General features: G+C 44.5%; 1 protein-coding gene across 2 annotated transcripts in view; it reads right to left on the bottom strand.

Moving 5' to 3' along the window:
* The window catches only part of ODAD2 (outer dynein arm docking complex subunit 2), a 1,227,385-nt gene that overhangs the window by 902,016 nt on the left and 309,295 nt on the right, over positions 1-16,074 (bottom strand). The window lies entirely within an intron of this gene.

Below are 16,074 nucleotides of genomic sequence, written 5' to 3'. Positions count from 1 at the left end.
GTTATTTTTCTAATTAAGAATTCTCTATTGTTCAATGCTTGGATTAGGACTTAAGAAATTTAGATAAAGAGTTCAAACTTTTCCTGAGTTGAGTTTATTTTATGAGTGCAAATGTTCTTATTCTACCTATTATTCTAACACCTTTTGATCCCTTAGGACTCTAGGTACCGATAACGAAGATTGGTAAGTCAAAGGTATAGGTCCTAAATGAAATTTATAAATCACTGATTAGAGTAAGTGCACAGGTTACCTGATTAAATCTCATCATATGTTGTTTATGGGCCCAGGTGAGTATGGTAATCGAAGTCGGGTGACCTATGCGCTCTATCAATAGTAGGGCTAAGGCCATGTTTTACGTACATGTCAAAATTTGGAGTGCCTTCCGGAGGCGCTGACTGACTTTCTTCCGATCGAGCATCAACAGAACAACAACGCTAGCCTAAACAAAACACCTTACTAAAGCGCTGCATCTTTCAAAAGAAAACAGGTTCAATATTTATGCAGAGCAGATATTTGCAAATATCTTTACTGAAGACGGTCCTCAGACCTCATCAAATATAAATCAAAATGGTACCATGTTCATTAAGAATTCAAAAACATTAAAACGCTTGTCCAAAGACGGTCCTTCGACCATGTCAAATACAAATCAAAATGGCGCCATATCCACAAGGAACCAAAGTAAACTCATCTGGTGCACACCGGTCAAACAAGTTTATTCTCCACTGCCGACTCTTTGGAACAAATGGTCAGATCCAAGGGTTTTGCCGTTCAGGACTCCAGTCGGGATGAACACTGGACGAGGCACCGTCTGGTCAGGCAGATGGGGCTGCTGCGAGTTCAAGACTCTCTCATGCAGGGATCCCTGGTCCACCCCTCTGACCCGCTGTGGCCCCGACCTCTTCACCCGTCAGCAAGCAAGGATGGGTCATCCTGATGGAGTGCCTGTTCGGGCGCCAAATGAAGGAAGTGACCCAATTAGGGCCACCCGGGTCACTCACGACCACCTCTCAGCCTTCCTCACAAATGAAGAGTCGGTCAGACAGTAGAGAATACAAGCCAAAGGTATTTATTTAAAGTACACTCGAGTGGATTCCGGTCTGACCAGCCTCCTTAGATTGCTGCAGAGGGACTGACTTCAACCAACAGGGTAACATGTAATGTACATTTTCAGAATCACTAAAGACACGCCCAGACTGGAAATTTCCCGTTGGTATTTTGTGAACAATGGAGATACAGAAGGATGAGTTGCAATCCCCGGACTGGGTACATGTTATCTCAGCATCAAAGTTACTCTGCTTGCACCTTGCCGCTTTAAGGGTGGGAGCATGCCTTTCTAGTGAGAAAGGTAAGCAATGACAAAAATAGCCTATTCATTAGCACAGCGAAGATAAACCTTTGAGGAATACAAGAAAAGGAAAAAAAATAATATAGCAGTGGCTTTCGCTGAGGCAGACATAAGAGAGAGAGAGACAGAACTTAGTTTCAGTAATGGCTCAAAATGGCGCCTAAAGTGAGTGAATGCTCACTTTACATAGAACAATACACTAGCAAAATGCATAACATTTACATTTCAACACTACTGCATTTATAAATGCTTTTTTAATATGCCTACTGGCTGAGCCCATCCTCCAGGTTGCATGCTGCATCAGTGGTATAATGAAACCTGAGCCACCTGCCTCCAAATAACATGGAGGGGGCCCCACATGCTCCAGAACCTGTCTGGGCGCTCAGGCTAGGGGCCCCCAGCATGTGCACCATGTCGGAGGGGGCCCCCTGGAGCTCGCCCCTGCACCACTGGGTTGCAGAGGCTATGGTCACGCCACTGTGCTGCATGGTCTTACACCATGCAGGTGTTGGGAAGCACCCAACAGACGCCACTTTGAATCTTGTCAAGAAATGTTACCTCTGTTCCTACAATGATTTTTTTGTTGTTGTAGTAGTGTGACCCATTTACATATTTAGGTGTTTAAATGTAAAGTCTTCCTCTTCAGTCCAAGATTCGCCAAGAGATCTGAAAAGATAAATGTTGGCATATTCCAAATAATTTATAGCCCTGAGACCAAAGCAAATTCATAAATCTACTTGACTCGGACTAGTGGTAATTAGGTTAGTTTCATTACATATTGTGTCCATTCAGTACATCTTTTTACAAGCTTTGGATAGCTTTATTTAAGTATGCCTGAGAGGGGTCAGCATTTTCCAGTTGCTCACTTGCACTGGGGTCAATAATTTGTTATTTCAAGCATTAGTGGCTGCAGTGAATTGATCTTTTTTGTGGTTCAATCTAGGCTCGTTTATGCAGTCTGCAATATTGGTGCTGTACAGTCATGACTTCACTTATTTATAACCAGGGCCAGCTTTAGCTCTGGTGGCACCTGGTTCAACAACCTTTTTTGGCACCTCCCTCTCCATAACCTCCCCCATGGATTTCCTCACTACCACCAAGTGAAAGGGCCCCTCATCTCTCCATAGCCCCTGTTGCACATACATTTAATTTGTTTTACAGCACTGATAAAGGCTGGCTTTACTAATCCACTCAGCAATTCACATAAAATACAGATCTGTTCTTTGCAGCAAGCATAGTAACCCTCTACCCTACTTTATGGCGAGTCAGAACTGCCACTAGACAAAACTGTAATCTCTATTTCTCTCTAGCAGGTACATTAAGCACAAGAGTTATTTTTAAATTTGTATTGCTGCCTGAAACCTGGACGCTTAAGGAACTCTGCAGCAGGTGCTTTCAAATCTTAAGTTACTGCTAAACAAAGCGCCCCCCCTGAGGTCAGTGCCCCCCTCCAGGTCACCGCCCAGTGCGGCTGCACCAGTCATACCACTCTGAAGCCGGCCCGTTTATAACTGTTTTTAAGATTGCAAGCAGGAGATGTATTTCTTGTTTATCAGTTTTAAGACTTTCGCCTCAGGCACAATTTGGCAGAATTGGGTGTAGGGGATGACACCAACCTTTTTCATTAAACATACACTGAACAGATATCATTTCCCAATTAATGTGTCAACACATCTTAGCCACATCTTTTCTGACACTACTGGCATTTTTTATGTATTGCTTGGTATCTGCTATGCAGTACAATGCACATACAGCTGCGAGAAATTCTCACACCTACATAGTTGAGTGTGAAAGTCAGTTGTCAGCAATCTGTCTCACTGTGGCAAGCCCCAGTTTTCTCAAGTGCCACGGTACTGATCCATGTACAGGATCTGATATTCTGTTGGTCCCTCTACACTTCCAGTGAAGTACAGTGCACTACTGTGTTCCACACCTGGTAAGCGATGACTCCTTCTGTGTAATCCTACAAAATTAACGCTTATTTTTAAAGGGCCTCAGGGCTACATTAGGCAACAATCTGCTAAGGTTGGGTGTGTCACCTCGTCGTCAAATGTGAGTCTGGGACTCTGAGAGCTTTGTTAGCTCGACTCCACTACCAAGAAGGCCATAACCAACACCACTGCACATATACATTATTTTATAGCAGAACTGGACAGCCGACATCAATGGAAAGGTTATCTGTTTCACTCGTAGAGGAGGAATGAGGGTGGCCAATGTAGAAAGAACCTGGAGCAGGTGCTGTGCAAAGAACAGCGTACTCACTTAGGACCCAGAGCCACTGCCTCCCCATGCTTCAAGGATGTTCATCGAGCCCTCATGTGCACATTCCAGTAATGGCTGGATCCCATTTCCGACCAGTCTCATGTTAGATTGCTCCCAATCTCCTCAGCTGTTCTCTACTCTAGACCTCAGCAATGTGCTTGCAGTTGCAAGTTTTGTTTTCATTATCTCCTCAAATTTTAGAAAGGAGATGTGAAACCGTACAAATGAGATTTTATGATAAAGTTGTCACAACCTGATTCAACCCTTGTGCCGATGACGAATCGCTTAAACTTCACTGGATGCTGAGTTACAGTTGAAGGTTATGTTTTTATAATTAAATGTTTTCATTCATATCGACATTATTTCTAGGTCTATGTTGTTCCTTCATAAGGCGCAGAAAACGGTAGGGCAATATAAGCTGCTCCATGCAAACCAAGGTCTAATAGATAACCAGGAGTAATAAATGTTAAAGTGGAATAGGAAAGTTTTGAGGTCTTTCTTAAACTGCCCCCGATTGGATTGGTAGGGGAAATAAAAAGGCATTCTATTTTAAACTTTACCAATGATAACAGACACCATCCGACCGCCAATTCTAGATTTCTTGAATTTAGGGACATACAACAGAAACTGATGGTAAGATTTCAAAGTCCTTGCGGGAGTACATCTAAGGAATAACTCCATGTACATTTCTTTCCTATGGCAGCAAACTATGACTGAGGCATGGCCCCTAGTACAAACATCTCTTTTTTTATCGGGAGCTAATGAACTTTGTGGAGCTGATCTGAAAGAACAATATTATGCCAGAGGACTAAAATGAATCCGAATTTACCCCAACTTGAAACTCCCGAATGGCGTATTTGGAAAGGAGTACAAGAAGTTCCCTTAATCGAGCAGTGAGATAATCAGGGCCGAGGCGATGGTAGTTTTGGAGACCACCACGGGCAGCAGAAAGATTGTAAGAATGACTCAACAATAGCATGCATGTGGATACCGTTGTGTTTATATGTGGCAAAAAAGATAGTTTAGAGTCATAAGATGATACCAAGATTTTTGGCTGACTCGACTGGGAATAGGAGACGAGCCTAGGTTCCAGGGATACCATTTATCAGCCCACGAACACAGACTCAGTTTTGTCACCTTCAGGGAGAGCCGATTTACCCTCATTCAGTAAGAAGTACTAGTCATACATGTCGAGAAGAGGTCCGGATTACCGCCCAGACTCAGATCAACTGAGATTAATCGGCATAGGCAAAAAAGCTGTCGCCATAGCCCTCAATCAATTTAGCCAAAGGAACGACATAAAGGGTAAATGGCGTAGGACTCACAGCAGAGCCCTGTAGGACACCCCCTACAGTTGATCTAAATGGAGATTGGAAGTTACCAAAATGTCTGCCTACGATCCCTCAGAAAAGAAGAGAACCTTATAAAACATGGTACCCGCCACCCCATGACCTGCCAGCCTTTCCAGCAAAATGTAATACGAGAGGATATCAATGTCAGCTGGCATGTCGAGGGGAATAAGGGCCACTGCATTGCCCATGTCCAGAATTCTAACGATAGTATTCATAGCCCTCAACAAGGCAGATTCAGTCACATTTTTGGGGGGGGATTTCACAATTTTTTATTGGGAGTTTCAACAGAATCAGAAAAAAAATAAACAGTACATACATAAATGATAGCGATACAGGACCGTAATGCAATAGTAACCAAGGATGCAAATATCATGAATTGAAACAAAATAAGAAAAAAGAAAAAGCAAAAGCAGGTACATTGATAAAAATAATATATATAATCTTAACCAGACTATAAATATAAACCCAGCTAGGGGGATGCGTGGAATTGTCGTGACATAGGTTGTAAACAGCTCATACAGTGTCAACACGGAGAGGAGAGTGGTGATGCTCAAGTGATAGACGTCATCTTGAAGTTACCAGGTATAGGCAGCAGTGGCGTGCACAGTTCTGATTGCAAGTATAAGATTACGGGAGGGGGTTCAGCCCAGAGACCAGGTTGCGGGAAGGAGGATTCATTGGGGTTTGTGTAAACTAAAGTAGTTGTCTAGCGAAGATCACATTTTCCTATGAGGAGGGTGCCAAGGGGTGTTCAGGAGTGAGATATTGTCAGCGCCTCACAGGTTTGAGACCCAGTGTAGCCAGTGTTGAAAGGATGCCTTACGGGTATCCTTCCAATTATTTAGGTTTATCTTTACTGTAGTGGTGAGTAGGAGGTCACGCAGGGCCTTGTCATCGTCAGACAGTAGAGTAGCTTTAGTAAAACCCAAAACTAGGGTGGAAAACTCTCGTGCGAGGGAGATGGAGAACACTTTAGTGATGAACGCAAAGATTTTATCCCAAAAGGTTGCAACACATATGCATTTAGGTAGTAAGTGTTCAAGATCACCCTTTAACTCTGTACAGTTCCAGCATATGTCTTCACCTCTAATGTTATGCAGGAAGAGACGTGCTGGGGTCCAAAAGGCTTTGTGGAGGAGCAAGAACTTAGTCTGGGAGAGAGTAGGGCTAATTTTGTGATGCGTGGTAGATTCCCACGTTTTGGCCCACTCCACATCCGAAATGGGTATCGAGGAGTACGATTCCCAAAGCTGCCGTAAGTCTTTGGTAAGGTTGGACTGTTGTGGGCACAGCATTTTGTAGAGTCTAGAGACTTGGTGGCCTATCCTATTGAGGGTGGTTAGGAAGCCTGGGAGGGAGGGTGTCTGTTTGTTGAGTTTCGCTTTGGAGATTGCCACTTTAACATTCAAGAACTTGTAAAATTCTATTGCCCCTAAGCCATATCTATCCTGTTATTCAGCAAAGGAGAGTGGCCTGGCCTCGTTAAAGAGTTGGTGCAGGAAGAATATACCTTTTGCAACCCAGGTTTCGTTGTGTATTGGTTTCCCTTTGTACATCAGTGTATGATTGTGCCATAGGAATTACCATTGCGACCGTTTAAACTGGTGAGGTAGGTGTTTGCCAATGTTTGGGAGGGCTAATTTCGTGTTCTTCAAAATGGAACTGGAGCAGTGAGTGGTTTGTAATGTGATGGTGAGAAAGGATGTAGGATCGAGGTTCATGAAGAGGGGTTTCCTACATCGAGCCAAACAGGGGTGTATCCCGGTTGGGGGCCCAACCAGTGTGAGCCTTGCTTTGCCAGAAAGGCAGTCTGGTAGAGTTTGAAATTCTCTAGATTGACCCCATCCAGGATTTTGTCAAGGCGCAATTTATTTAGGCTGATTCTAGCTTTTTTCTCCTTCCACAGGAAGGTAGAGATTAGTGTATCTAATTTGTGGTGGAAGTCTCCGGAGAGGGTGAGGGGAAGCATGGTGATGAGGTAGTTGACCAGAGGGGAAATCATCATTTTGATTGTTTCAATCCGGCCCCACCAGGTGATAAATCGAGGGGACCACCCATTGAAGAGCCACCTGATTTTATTCAGGGTGGTGGACTTGGTGTGACGAAGTGTCTCGAGGAGGGAGCAGCCAAATTCGATTCCGAGATATTTGATAAAGCTATTTTGCTATGTAATCCATGAGTCACCCAGAACCTCTCTGGTGGTATGTACATTCAGAGGTTTAACCTCCGATTTGTCCCGGTTTAATTTGTATCCGGAAAGGGCCGAGTATCTGTCAATTATTGTCATAAGGGCTTTAATGGAGATCTCTGGGACCTCTGTCGCAATTAAGATATCATCGGTATACGCCGCCAATTTCACTTGAGTGTCCCCAAAACTCACACCTGTTATATCCTTATTTTGTTTTATGTCTGACAAGAGGGGTTCAAGGGCTAGGAGGAACAGCGCAGGAGAGAGGGGGCATCCTTGTCTAGTGCCTTGATATAACCGAAACAAGTCTGAGAGAGTGCCATTAATGGCGATTCTAGCAGACGGGGATGAGTAGAGGGCCATCACCATATTGATGTAGGAGGGTCCTAAAGGTGCGCATACAGTGCTGAAGAAAGGTCCAGGATACTTTATCAAACGCTTTTTCAGCGTCTAAAGTTATGGCAACCATTTGCGCAGAAGATACTTTGGCCTTCTCTAGTATGTGGCATAATAGTCTGGTATTATCGCTCGATAGACGATGTTTTAAGAAACCCACTTGTGAGGTACTAATCAGTTTAGGGAGCATGGCATTGAGTCTAGCCGCCAGGATTTTTGCATAAATTTTGCAGTCCAAATTTATCAGCGAGATGGGACGATCATTTTTAGTTAAAAGGGGGTCTTTGCCGTCTTTTGGGATAACAATTATGGTAGCTTCGCTCATTATGTTCGAGACGCTGCCAGTGGAGGCAGTTGAATTACAGAGTTTCAGGAGGATGGGGGCAAGCTGTTTGTCGAAGGACTTGTAGAAGGCTGGAGAAAAACCATCTGGGCCCGGGGCTTTATTACTTTTAAGGGACTTGATGGAGGTCAAAATTTCTGTGTCCTTAATGGGGGAGCCTATAAGGGCACTGTCCTCCTCTGAGAGTTTAGGGAGTTTCAGGGATTCAAGGTATTTAGTACAAGCAGCCGAATCAAGGGTCGTTTCATTTTTGTAGAGGTCCTCATAGAAGGATTTGAAGGTGACCACAATCTTCGCCTGTTTCGTGTCTAATTTATTTGTGGAATCTTTGATCGAGGCTATAGTGAGCAACCTCTGTTTGTGCTTGAGGTAGGATGCAAGAAGCTTCCCAGCCCTGTTCCCGTCACATAACTTTAGGGCCTTGAATCTATTAAGCCAAACCCGGCCCGTTTGCTGACGATTGTGTTATATTCATATTTTTTCTTGGTCAAGAGTTCAAGGGTGAATGCATTATTAGGGTTGGCCGCATGGGTGGCACCTAGGGTCTTGATATCCTTTTCAAGCCTTTCTAGGTCTTGGTTCAGCATCTTATTAGTTCTGGCTCTGATGCTAATAATAACTCCCCGTATTGTGGCAGTGGGGTGGGGGGGCTGTGTCAGGGGAGTCATTCACCGAGATATATTCTGTTATGGCGTCTACTATTTGTTGTTTGTTCGCAGGGTCTGACAGGGTCTCTTCGTTGAACCGACAACACTTTGGGGGTATGATCGGTCGAGAGCCAGCAAGCTTGGTGCTAATACATGAGTGATTGGAGATTAATTTTGGGGCAATGTCTGTTTCCTCGATGAGGTGGGTGAAAGGACTCGAAATAAGGATAAAATCAATTCTGGAGAATGAGTAGTATGGGGCTGAGTAAAAAGTATGATCTCTACCATCGGGATTTTGTAGTCGCCAGGAGTCTTTTAAAAGGAATCGGTTGCATAGACACTTAAGCGCCTCGTGTGACCGGGAATGATGGAAGGAGCATTTAGATTGCTGATCGAGTACAGGGTCTAATGGGAGGTTGAAGTCACCACCCACCACTAAAAGTTCATCTTGTGGGATATTCTCTACGGCCCGGGAGACTGAGTCCCAGAAATACGGAGTGTCCGAGTTGGGGCCGTATAGGTTTACAACATGGATGAGGTCATCATCCTTTATCAGATGTGTGATTACCAATCTTCTGCCCTCCGAGTCGTGTGTGTGTGAGACAACAAAAAGGTTAGAGTTTTTTGCAATCAGTGTGATCACTCCACCTTCCTTGTGGTCAGCAGGGTAGCAGAGTGTGTGTGAGATCCAGTTGAGGTTAATAAACCATGTGTCTTCTTCTGAGAGTTTAGTTTCTTGCAATAAGATGATATCTCCTTTCGAATTAGAGAGATATTCAAAGATTTTCCGTTTTTTCACCGGGTGGTTAAGACCTGTGACATTCAAGGAGACTATGTTGAGGTTTTCCGATAATGATTTAGTGTCAGTCATCGGACAGTGGTGGTGTCGCTAAATGGAACAACTGTGGAGTATTGCGTGTTGCAGAACATACTAGGATCGTTGATGGGGTTCTGGAAGCAATTCTAAACCAGGGCCCCTGAATAAAGCATGAAATGTGTGACACTGCATGAGCGTTGGTTACTACAACTGGGAAAAAATATGAAGCAAAGCAAAAAAGAAGAACATATACTGTGAAAAACAACTCCTTTTTTATTCCCTCTTCCCATCCCCCATCCACTTCCCTTCCGTCCCCGCCCCTCCAACCTCCTCCCCATCCACCCTCCTTCCCCTCCCCACCCCAACAAATGTACTTAGGGTGTACGACGGCAGTACCATCACTGTGAAGAACAGTGTTGAAAGTCAAACGACAACAACTATCAGGCAGAACAAGATTAGGCAGTTTAAAATATGGTTTAACTAGGACAAGGCCTATGCACATTGGGACCTATGTCAAAAGTTTTGGCCTTAATACACTGGAACCGAAGCGTTAACACTAAGGCTTCTAAACATGAAAACTTAAAATACTAGAACAAGCGTTGGGCCAAGCACGTTTCTTCAGACAGGACAAAGGGACAATCAGAACCAGGGTAAACATAGTTACGGCCCATACAAAGGAGATCTTAATTAAGAGCTGGCATTCTGAGAACGTTAAGGCCACAGCGATAAAACCAAGAGCTGTCATATGTATAACATGTAATCATTGGGACTGATAGACCTGCCAACGGTAAAACTTTAAGAAGGTGGCTATGCTCCCAGTGCAACAGTGTTCCGGATATTAGTTAACTAAGACAGTATGGTCATAGTAGTGGCATGGAAACAGTCTAGGACCTCTAAGTCGGGCAGAAGTAAGACAGTTTTTAACTTGATAGAGACATATTATGCTAGTAAGCAGTGAGAAGGCCTAAGTATTTACTCACAAAACTGGTGAGCCATATAAGAAGACATACTCAGGCATTGTTCATCAATACAGGGAAAGTCTTCCAGGAATTGAGCAGATCGCGCAGCCAAAGCTACCCCATCCTCCGTGAAATTTGCTCAAAGAGAGGATCAGGCAGGAGTAGAGTCATGGGATTCATGGGGGACCGTCTTCCTCTTGTTCGTTGCGCCACTCGACTGATCCATACTCTGGGCCGGGCAGTCCTCTAGATGGCACGCCAGGTCTCTAGGGTCCGTGTAGAAGTGAGGTCTCCCGTTTTCAATGATTTTAAATATAGATGGGCCTGCAAAGGAAAATGGAATGTTTTTTGCTTTTAGCTTGTCCCGCAGTTGGAGGAACCCTTTTCGTACCTCAACCGTATCCTTGGAGTAATCTTGGATAAAGATTATGCGTTGGCCTTCCCAGGATATATGGTGGTTCTTCCTTGCAAACTGAAGGATAGCCTCCACGTGTTGGTATCTGATAGGTTTGCATATCAGAGGACCTGGGCCCTTCCTTTTTTTGTCGATGAAGGTGGGAATTCTATGCTCTGTCCCATTCAAAGCCATGTTGGAATTCGATCTTCGTTACCGTAGGGATCCACGATTCCAAGAATGATACGCATGATTCTGCATCCTTTTCAGAGTTCTCTGGAACTCCAAAGATGCCAATGTTCCTCCTTCTGTCACGGTCCTCCAACTCGGCGTTTTGTCGTCTAAGGTCGTCGGTGGTGTTTTCTAGACGCTTTATTACTTTCGCTGATTGAAGGGACATGTCCTCCACCTCACTTAGGCGTTGTTCCGCTTCGCCCAAATTTTTATTCATAGTGCTCATATCTGCTCTAATTGCAGTGAGCTCGAGCTGCATGGAGACCGTGTTACCTTTGGTGGATTTAGCCAGGTTATGGACTTCAGACAATTTTTTTAAGTATCATATCCATGGTGGCTGCTATGTCCGCCCTGGCTTTGATGGGAGAGTCCGAAATCGCTGGTCCCGGGCGTACCTTTTTGTTATTGCCTCTGCCCTCTCTTTCTGCCATTGCGGGACAGGTCACCAGTGCTTGTTATAGAGTTGATGGGAGGAGCGGCGCTTGGTGCGCAGCTGATGTCAGACGCTTACTGCGACACACTTGCCACTGCATTGAAAGTTTGCTACAGGCACTAGGTGTTGAGATTCGGGCGAGTTTAGGTGAAAAGCTGGCTGGTGAGAGGCGAACTCAGGTTTTGAACGGGCGACCAGCGCCTCTGTGTACTGGCGCCGGACTCAGGTGTAAGCCGGTGATGCACAGATTAATAATTGCTATTGCGACTCAGACAGTGTCCCGCTCAAGTGGCTCTGTGCGCTGTATCAAGGCTCGAGGGGTGTAGTCGAGGTGTAGATCCTGGTTAGCACATGGGAGAAGAGGAGGGTTAAGACTTGCCATCCCAGGGTTAGGGACCTAGATGCACATTGCACATTGTAGAGACTTCAGAAGTGCACCGTAAAGGAATTAGGCCTAGAAGCGCAATCGTAAGCGGCTGCCCTTGGTACCTATTAGCCTGCATACATGTGCCTTCTTGCCCTTGCTGTGAATGCGTTGGTGCAAGTCCAGAACGTAGGATGCTCCTCCAGGGTGACTTAAGCTCAGTACCGGCTGGCAGATGGGTGACAGAGGTTCGTTGGTGAGCTAGGTACAGAAGCTCCGGCAGTGCTGCTGCGCCATGTTAGGAGCTCCGGTGGGCTAGTCAAATCAGGAGTAGAGGAAGCAGATGGTCAACCCAGGCGCATGAGGGTGATTGGCGCTCCTCCCATACGTTGTTATGGTGGGTGCATGTAACATTGCATGGGAGCAAGGACCTTCCTGGGAGACAAATGGACCTTCCTGCATGCGGTTGTTTCATCGCGGGACAGCGCTGGCCAGGATGTCCAGGATGTCCACAGCAGGCGCCATGATGGGTCAGGCGGAGCGGAGGTTTGAGGGGCAATGCGGCAACAGTAAGAGGCACTCACCTTCCGAAAGTTTCCATTGGATGTTTTGTTGTTTCGTCGGGGTAATCCATAAGCCCCATTCAGCTTTAACCCTTAGAGGTAAGATAAGGAAGCTTGGGTGATGGAGGTTCGAGTAAGGTTACCATCAATTCTGTCATGTCCCTAAAGAAAGGTTTTGCTCTCCTTTTTTCACAGCTTGTTGTCCTGATGAGAACTCCCCCACCAGTGTGAGTTCGAAACGCGTGGACAATTTATGCCATCTAAACAAAAGGAGTAATTCAAACTTTTTTTCAACAAAAACGTTATTGATGGAAATTCATTTTTTATGGCTTACTGTGAATATTGTAATTCCAGTGTGTGTATATATATTAAGATAAGAATGGCTGTGTATGTATGAGGGTATGATTGTTTTTGAATGTATGAAACCTTTATATTTGTGAAATTGTGCAAAGGTCTGTTTGTAAATAATTTTGTAAATGTATGTATTGTGTATTGGAGGTCTTGTATTGTACAATGAATTGGTGAAATAATAACCAAATGTCATTTTTGAGAAACAAAATGTAAAAATAAAACAAAAGATTCATTCAGACATAACTGTGTCAATGGACCATAGTGTATAACCCATATGGTTTCTGTGATTTAGAAAAAAACAGTGAGACAGTATTAGCATCTCTTTGTTCAATAACAGTGTGATCTGAAGCAAGACTGGTAGTCATACAGGAGACAGATAGCATTAATGGAATTTTGGAGTTCAACATAGACTGCTTTTCCAATGGCCTACTCAATGTATGGCAGGTGAGTGAAGGGCTGGAAGGTGGCCAGGTCAACAGGGTCTAGTGTAGGGGTCTTTAATAGTGAGGGGATCAAGACTGTCTTGAGAGCCCAGAGAGAATTTTGACAAAAGACAAGGTTAAAACATCTTCATAAAAATGGCTTTGAGGTAGTAGAGTATGTTGGTGAGATCTGCAAGAGATAGAGCTCTGATAGATGACCATAGTAGTATTCCACAGGAAGGAGTATGCATAAGAGATGAAGCAGGTTTGGTGTTGTTGATGTGCTATCTGATCTTCTGTATTACCAAAAGTAATTATTGAACCAATCAGGACCCTTCACCCTCTAGAACCCTCCTGAGAGAACCTTGGACCTTCAGATTTTCAGGGCACTTGTGCCAAGGATAACCCTGGAAAAATCCACAGGTGAGTTTCTCAGGGGATTAGGGCGGGTCGCATGCAAATCTATGAAAGTTCCCATTACTGGAGAACTACAGTTACAGGTAAGTAACTTTTCTAACTCCAGTATTTCAACGTTCATAGATTCACATGCTTGAATCAGAGTAGCTAGCAGTCAGTAGCACATTTTGTTCCCCAGTTAAATAAAAGTATGCATGTGCTTTAAATTGTCAATCTGTAAGGAAGAAAAGGTTTAATTAAAAAAACCATCAACCCCAACTGATAAATATTCCATGTTTAACATGTACAAATTTAACACATTATATTATAAACATTTACACAATGAGAAAATCATATGAAAACAAATGTGTGTAACCTTACAATAGAAAGGAAGGAGAGATGAACGAAAGAGCTAACCGTCACTGGACAAGTTTCCTCAGCATCCCAAGTCCTACTGCCACATCATTGTTAGCAGCAGCATTCAGGCAGTAATGTCTGGTGAAGGTGTAGGTACTCTTCCAGACAGCAGCCCTTAATACATCCTGGATAGATACCCCAGCGAACAAAGCAGCAGATGTAAAGATCTCTCTCGTAGAGTAAGCATGCACTGGTGCGTGCCGAGGTTTTCCTACTAATTGATGGCAATACCAGATTGCATTCGAGATCCATCGAGCAATGTCTATCTTGGAACGAGGATAGCCCTTTCTGGGCACACTGAAGGATACAAAAAGCTGTGCCGATTTTCGAAAAGCTTTTGTTCATTGCAGATTAAATTTTAGACAACGTTGAATATCCAGTGAATGAAGAGCTCTTTCCGCTGCAGTAGTTGGTAGGGGGAAGAATGTCTTAAGGATATGAGGCTCATTCAAATGAAAGTTCGATGGGATAAACTTGGGATTAGTATGAAGGACTACTTTATTATTCCTAAACTGTAGAAATGGTTCCTGTATTGTTAGTGCCTGAATTTCTCCCACTCTCCTGGCTGATGTCATGGCCAAGAGAAGAGCCACCTTTCAAGTCAAGTCAAGTCAAGTCAAAAAGATTTGTATAGCACGCTACATACCCAGAGGGTCTCAAGGCGCTTGAAGAAGGGTGGGGAGTTACTTGTCGAATATCCACGTTTTGAGTTGCTTTCTGAATGCTAGGTGGTTCTGAGTAAGGCGTAGGTGAGTGGGAAGTGAGTTCCAAGTTTTAGCTGCTAGGTAGGAGAAGGATCTACCTCCCATGGTGGTTTTGTTGATACGAGGTACAGTGGCAAGGGCTTGGTTGGAGGATCGTAGCTGGCGGGAGGGGGTGTAGAAGGATAGTCGTGTGTTGAGGCATTCGGGTCCGATTTCGTAGAGTGCTTTGTGTGCGTGGGTAAGGAGCCGGAAAGTGATCCTCTTATTAACGGGGAGCCAGTGAAGGTTTTTCAGGTGATCAGAGATGTGTTCTTTACGCGGGATGTCTAATATGAGCCTGGCTGAGGCGTTCTGGATGCGTTGTAGTTTTTTCTGGAGTTTTGCGGTGGTGCCGGCGTAGAGGGTGTTTCCGTAGTCCAGTCGGCTCGTGACCAGAGCGTGGGTGACTGTTTTTCTAGTTTCGGTAGGGATCCAGCGAAATGTTTTTTTGAGCATGCGAAGAATGTTGAAGCAAGATGAAGAAACGGCGTTGACTTGTCTGTTCATCGAGAGTGAGGAATCAAGGATGACGCCCAGGTTCCGTGCGTGGTCCGTCGGGATGGGTGCTTTTCCAAGGGCCTCTGGCCACCAAGAGTCGTCCCAGGCGGAGGGGGAGGTACCTAAGATGAGGACTTCTGTTTTGTCTGAGTTCAGTTTCAGACGGCTGTGCTTCATCCATTTGGCTACTTCTTTCATTCCTTCGTGTAGGTTGGTTTTGGCCGTGTTAGGGTCTCTGGTGAGTGATAGGATCAGTTGAGTGTCGTCGGCGTAGGAGATGATGTTGAGGTTATGTTGGCGTGGAACTTAAGGTCTGCCTTATGAATGGGTTCAAAGGGATGTTTCATGAGTTGTGATAATACTATATTAAAAAAGTATGGACAGACCTTTCATAAACTGCTTTATGATCCTTTCCAACCATTATGATGGTCCCAACGATGTCCTCTTAAAGTAAGATATAGCTGCTGGATGGACTTTAATTGACGCTTGTGCTAATCCAGCTTTTGCCAATAGCAGAATATATAGTGGGATCTCATGAGATGATGATCTTAAAGGATGAACATTAGAATCCCGGCATATCCATTTCATCCTGTACTTCTTATTCATTAGAAGGGGATTCGGCGGAAAAACGTAGGCAAAGATGCCTGACCATGCCATCAAAAATGCATTCCCCCAGAATCCCGGTTGGTGACCCCAACTTGCGAAGTTTCAGCATTTATTGTTCTGAGCTGTCACACGGAGATCCACTGTTGGTTTGCCCCATTTCTGATTAAAGGTGTCAGAGTTTTCTGGTGGGTTTCCAACTCATGGCAGGTAGACTTAATCTGCTTAACATGTCTGCAGTGATATTTTGATCCCCCGGAAGGTGCTCTGCCTTCAGCGAAATCCCGTTCTGCAAAGCCCATGTCCAGATGCACTGGGCCTCTTGAGATAGGGAAAAATACCTCGTG

Source organism: Lissotriton vulgaris, chromosome 10 (assembly GCF_964263255.1).
Source record: "Lissotriton vulgaris chromosome 10, aLisVul1.2, whole genome shotgun sequence".
In the NCBI taxonomy this organism is placed as follows: Eukaryota; Metazoa; Chordata; class Amphibia; order Caudata; family Salamandridae; genus Lissotriton; species Lissotriton vulgaris.
This window is presented reverse-complemented; position numbering and strand designations above follow the sequence as displayed.